Below are 7,203 nucleotides of genomic sequence, written 5' to 3'. Positions count from 1 at the left end.
AATACGCATTATCAAAGATTACTCCAAAAGTTGTAATCAGATCTCGATGAAATTTAAATGTGACCACATGATAAACATCGGCTTTCGATTAAATTAAAAATCATTCAAAAGTTATGCGGATTTTCGAGAGTTTCCCTCGATTTCTCTGGGATCGCATCATCAGATCCTGGTTTTTTTCCTTATCATGGTACCACACCGGGGATATCTCCTTTCCAACAAAAAAATATCAAAATCGGTTCATAAACGACGAAGTGACGACGACGTGTATAACAGTAAATAAATAAAAATAAAATATATTTAATTAAAAAACAACATGAAACAAGGCTCTTTGGTCTTAGACCTTTGCCTTTACAGTTATTTAAACAAAAACAATGAATTTATGCTTACATTGCTTTGGAGCGAAACGATAAGTGGCGCGCCATTTTGTTTTAAAGCATCTATATCTCAGTCATTAAACATCAGTTGTATCGTTTGTTAAAAAACCGTGTGAAAACAATAACTTAACGTCTGCAATGTTAATATCAAGTGCGAAATGTGAATATAACATCTGAAAGCTACGGAACTAAGCATGGTTACCGCAAGTTGTATCGTTTGTTGATCTTGGAGTCGAGATCGTTTTTACATACTCCTGTTCGAAAATAACTTATAAAGTTGCGCAACGGCGCATGGGTGGCACTCCTCATAGCACCAGAGCTAAGGTGAAGTCAGACGCGTAGCTCAAAGGTATTATAATAGCTTTAAATTCTTCCTCTAATCTCAAAACTTTAACCATGGATATCTCCATAACCATGGGGTTTCGAAGTGTGTCAGTATTACTTTGTATAGCTTCCCCTACACCCTCCGCCCTCCACCCCTCAAAACTCCATAATTCGGTTTCCCGGTTCTCCATTCATTATTATAGATATAACTAGTATGTTACATATAACTATATTTGGAATGGTCAAATAAATATATATACAGTCGAATTGAGTAACCTCCTCCTTTTTTCGTTTGTTTGCAGAGTAATAAAATTAAAAAAATAAATCTAAATTAAAAGAAGCCTAAGTTACTCCTTATTACATCAGCTATTTGCCAGTGAAAGTCCCGTCAAAATCAGTCCAGCCGTTTCAGAGATTGGCCGGAACAAACAGACAGACACAGACAGCCAAAAATGATAAAAAAAAATATTTTGGTATATGTAGCATGTATACATACATATGAATTAAGTTAAAAGTGGGTATTTTAATATTACAAACAGACACTCCAATTTTATTTATTTGATTAGATACTGGAATTACGATTGCATACCGAAAAATAAAAAAAACAATATTATCATTAACCCGACAATTTGATTATACCTTCGTTATCGTTAAATTAATTAAATCGAATGACGATGAACCGCATGATTTGCAATCGTTAGCAAGTCATTAAAATAATTAGCAAACTCGAAATATGCTCTTGCTAAAGTCTAGTATCGCTCTGAATGTGAACCTTGTTATTATTTGTACCTATAAGTAAACGCACGGAAATCTATTAGAATAAAAAAAAAAGTAGAAAATCTCTAAAAAGTTTTTATTACGTTTACGTTTAATCATCAATTTACAAATCCGTCAATTACGTCATTCTCAAAAAAAAAACTAGCGATCTCTGTCCGTCGATATTTTTTACATGATAAGTAATCACCAACATATCATATACTAAAACCTTCTCCGAAACACGCTGCGTCTTATGGTGTAAGCATTATTCCGATCGGTTCAGCAGTTTTCGCAGTAAAACCGAACAAAAAAATCGGCTCTCCATTTATTATTATAGATATAATAAGTATTTTACCTACTTATAACTACATTTGGAATGGTCAAATAAATAATTAGTCTGTTTACAATTTTTTTTAACTATGTCCAAAAATCTATACTAATATTATAAAGCTGAAGAGTTTTTTTTTTGTCTTTTGTTTGTTTGAAAGCGCTAATCTCAGGAACTACTGGTACGATATAAAAAAATCTTTCAGTATTAGATAGCCCAATTATTGAGAAAGGCTATAGGCTATATATCATCACGCTAAGATCAATAGAAGCGGAGCACCAATGATTAATATTTCAAAATCGGGGGATTTTTTTCAAGTAACTATTCCAGTCGGACGAAGTAGCGGGGAGAAGCTAATTTTTAAATTATTTTTAATCGCCAATGTACCAATTTATTGATATAAAATACTTTTCTTAAGTATTTGCTATTTAACTTACGTATTAATTTTTATTACGTATTAACTTACCTTTTTAAAAAAAACCTATAAAAAGTTTGTGTGTCTATAATTAATAATTAAAACCTGTTTATATATGTATTTAGTGATGTAATCAGACCATCAATGGTGGTCTTTAAATAAAAAAAAGCGTGTGTATACTTATGTACGCACGTAAGAAGTTATACTTCATTGGCTAGCTAACTCCACGTCGCTAACTTCTTACTGACTAGCTCTCAAGGTGTCGGTTTTTTTTTGACAGTGTGCGCGCGCATTGTAAAATTTACATCATTTTCCCCAAGCGCGGTAAGAAAATATAACTTTGAAATAATAAAAAAAACTTGAATATCTAAAACTGATACACATTTAAAAAAAAAATATTTGACCACTCACAAATCTTGTCAAGCTATTTTGAAATGTATATTATATTAAGATTCTGATACCTAACTTTAACTTAGGTACGGCAGGAAATTTCCTTCAGATTTTGAGCAGCGGTACCCTACAGTAAAAGTCCTCTGGTACCGTATATTAATTGTTGTAAAAACAATATCAATTAAGAATGACAGTTCAATAATTATGCAAATGTCGTAAAGACGTAATGACAATCCAATAATTGTGAACGTCATAAAGTGGAAATATTAGAGGCTGAGTGTTACTTACTATTTTCCTTAATTTAGGACTTAGTCACTTTTTGAAGACATATCACAGAGCTACAATACCTTAGGTTCATATATAAACGCAACTTAGCTAAAGTATTCTCATTAACTTTGTATATACTTGAACAAGAAAGTACGATTATGTTGTATAAAAAAATAACAGTATAAAAAAGAAAGAAGGCTTGGAAAATAACTAATTTAAGAAATATTTTCATTCAATATACAAATACAGTTTTCGATAATTGAACGAAATATCTGTTACGTTAAGAATGTAAAAATTTCAAATCAATTAACAACAAATTTTAAAACAGACTCGATCAACAACAACGGTCGACTCGACTAACAACAAAACGTGGTCAACCTTCTTTGTGATATCGTTTTAATTAAAAAAAAAAAGAAAAAGAAAAAGAAAAAACAATGACAAACATAGTGGAATGTGCATCTACTGAAAAAAGTTGTAGTCGTTGGTTTATATTGAACTTTGATTATATTGTTTATGCCATATTAACGGTAGCTGTGGTGACAATATTCGTGTATTTTATGGTGGTAACACCATGAAGAGAGATAAATCAGGTAATTATTATTAATACTTTTATGAAAATAGTCAATATACTATCAGGTAGATTATCTTGTATTTAATGATCAATATTGCGCGTAAGTGGTTATTATTGTTTTCTAACATTTACGCGGATTTCACTCATTATAATAAAACAACTTTTTCGGATTTTATCGCGGTTTATTATATATGTATAGTATGTAGACACTATTCACAGCTAAGTGATATTGCTTTCAAGTTGTTGTTGTTGTTGTTTCAAGTAGTTGTTGTGTTCCTGATTGAGGGTAGGGTCGGCAAGCGCGTTTGCGATGCTTCTGGTGTGTCTGTAAGCTACGGTAATCGCTTACTATCAAGTGAGCCGTACGCTTGTTTGCCGACCTAGTCGTAGCTATGTATAAAAAGGACAGCTATTCACCTATTCGTATTCAGAAAACACATGGCTAAATTTTCACGCACAATTAATCTCGCTAGTCATACCTATAACTTTGAAACTCGGTTCTTTAAAATAAATTAAAAAAAAGTATCTATATTTGAACGAAATTCGATTTTCAAACAAAATTACGATTATTTATGCATTGATTTATAGTTATTGAGTTTAAGTTTCTTAATATCGCTCTAGCCTGTAATATCCCACTGCTGGGCATATGCCTCTTTCCCCACATAGGAGAAGGAGTAGAGCTTAACCCACCACGCTCCTCTATATATTTCCGAATATAAGTAACGATTCATATCAGGCGTATATGATAACAACCAGGGCGGACTGCTTAACGTGCTCTCCCAGGCACGGTTGGGAGACCCACAAGGACTAATAACCTGACCGAAAATAAATATTTGTAAAACTACGAATGCGAATCGAACCCGCGACCGTCGGTGTTTAGGCCAAAACGGTTTAGCGGATTATAATATATTTTAGTTATTATTTTCAAAATGTTTGCTAGATTGTCAAGGTTCTTTAAGTATGTGTACAAGTAACGTAGATACATTATGTATCAAACGGTAAGTGTGAAGATTATTATCTTCAATATCTCAAGAGATAATCATAACAAACATGTGAAGTGTGCTGTGTACATAACAGTGTATGAAGCGAAGCTTAACTTGTAATTGTATTAAATTCACGTAAAAATTGGTGTATAATTGTGCTTGGAACAATTTTTGATAAAGATTTTTAGGTAAATTAAAAAATCTAAAATTTGTGTAATTTTTAATTGCAGTGCATTTTTCCCGAATAAAATTTACTTTAAGCAATAAAATGGTATTTTTATATCTTTATAATTGAAATGTAACAGTTCCGTGGAAAGACTAGTTCATCATTACATCATCATTACAGCCTATACAGTCCACTGCTGGACATAGGCCTCCACAAGTTTACGCCAAAAATAACGTGAACTCATGTGTTTTGCCCATAGTCACCACGCTGGGCAGGCGGGTTGGTGACCGCAGTACTGGCTTTGTCCCAGCGAAGACGCTGCTGCCCGTCTTCGGCCTGTGTATTTCAAAGCCAGCAGTTGGATGGCTATCCCGCCATCGGTCGGCTTCTTAAGTTCCAAGGTGGTTGTGGAACCTTGTTATCCCTTAGTCGCCTCTTACGACACTCACGGGAAGAGAGGGGGTGGCTAAATTCTTTAGTGCCGTAGCCACACAGCACGACTAGTGGAAACTGGAAAGACTAGTTACTAAAGATAAAACTAAATTATTTTTTCGGATTTTTAGCCGAGTTCCAAAAAAGGAGGAGTATCTCTATAGGATTGTATTTTTTTATTTTTTATTTTATGTATGTTAGCTCAGAACTTTTGACTGGGTGGACCGATTTCGATGATTGGTTTTTAATCAAAAGGCGGTGCCGGTCATCCACATGTCCCGCTTAAATTTAATTTAAATCTAACAAGTACTTTTCGAGTTATATCTAATAATGCGTTTTTACTTGACGCTTTTTTCGTCGACCTACGTTGTATTATACCGCATAACTTTCTATTGAATGTACCGATTTTGATAATTCTTTTTTTGTGGGAAAGAAGATATCCCTAGTTTAGTACCATGATAAGGAAACCAGGATCTGATGATGGGATCCTAGAGAAATCGAGGGAAACTTTTGAAAATCCGCAATAACTTTTTACTGGGTGTACCGATTTTGATAATTCTCTTTTTGTGGGAAAGAAAATATCCCTAGTTTAGTACCATGATAAGGAAACCAGGATCTGATGATGGGATCCTAGAGAAATCGAGGGAACTTCTAGAAAATCCGCAACAACTTTTTACTGGATGTACCGATTTTGATAATTTTTAATTTAATCGATAGCTGATGTTTGTCATGTGGTCACATATAAATTTTATTGAGATCTGATAACTACTTTTTGAGTAATCTTTGATAACGCGTAGTTACTTGACTATTTTTGCGTCGATCTACGTTGTATTACTCGTCGATGTAATTGAAGTCGGTTTTTTTTTCGTTTGCGAGCAAACACAATTATTCGTCAACCTACGTTGTATTATACTGTATAACTTTTTATTGTTCTTGTTTTAATTGAAAGGTGATGTTTGCGTTGTAGTCCCATTTTAATTTGATAGAGATCTGATAACGACTTTTTGAGTAATCTTTGATAATACGTATTTACTTGAATATTTTGTTCATCTACCTACGTTGTATTACTTGTCGATGAAATTTTTTTCAAGTCGGTTTTTTTTTTCGTTTGCGAGCAAACATAATTATGTCTGTCAGTCATTAATATTAGCTGTTCATACCTTTTCATAGCAGGCTCTTACCTATAACATAAGCATTAAGTTGCTTACTTTAGGAACAGACGACCGTGTGTGTATTGTGTAGATATTTATTTATTTATATTATATTACATTAATTATCTTAGCTAAACGAAGGAGAGAGTAATCACGAACAATGTCGTGAGAACAATTAGCTATTTATAGAATAACACTTCATTTGTATATAGTCTTTAAATTAGTTCATTTATTCTTTTTAATTGTTCAACAGCTCGACAAGAATCACTCTCGTTGATTTTCCTACCGATTGGTAACAGTATCATAAGTATTCGAATGTTAGGTGTCATGTAGTCAATGTATGTAATGTAGTGTCTAATTGTATTAGCACACAGGAGACTGTGCGAACACAGAAATTAGAATGACAGGATAATATTATATTAAGCCATGTTAATATATATTTAACCAACTTCAAAAAAGGAGGAGGTTTTCAATTCGACTGTATTTTTTTTATGTATGTAATCTCAGAACTTTTGATGATTTTTTTTAATCGAAAGGTGGCGTGTGTCACGTGGTCCCATTTAAATTTAATTGAGATCTGATAAGTACTTTTTGAGTAATCACTAGAAATACGTATTTACTTCACCATTTTTTCGTCGAATGTCATTGTATTACACATCATAAATTATTATTAGCTGAACCGATTTCCATGATTCTTTTTTTATCCGATAGGTGGTGCTTGTCGCATAGTTTCATTTAAATTTCATTGATATATGAGTAATACTTTTTGAGTAATCTCTGATAACGCGTATTTATTTGATTATTTTTTCGTCTACCTACATTGTATTACTGGTCGATTACAAAATGTAAAAATATGAATTATACCAACTTTTTTTACTTTGTTTTAATTTATTTTTTATTTTGATTTAGGGACTTTTAGCATGGCTGGAAATATCAGTCCTATTATACCCTAATTATTTTCGACAAATCAACAATATTAAAACAACTTAAGGTAGAGAATACAACAATCTCGCCTTAAGGGAGTAATATTAACGATTTATGACTTC

Source organism: Melitaea cinxia, chromosome 13 (assembly GCF_905220565.1).
Source record: "Melitaea cinxia chromosome 13, ilMelCinx1.1, whole genome shotgun sequence".
NCBI lineage: Eukaryota > Metazoa > Arthropoda > Insecta > Lepidoptera > Nymphalidae > Melitaea > Melitaea cinxia.
This window is presented reverse-complemented; position numbering follows the sequence as displayed.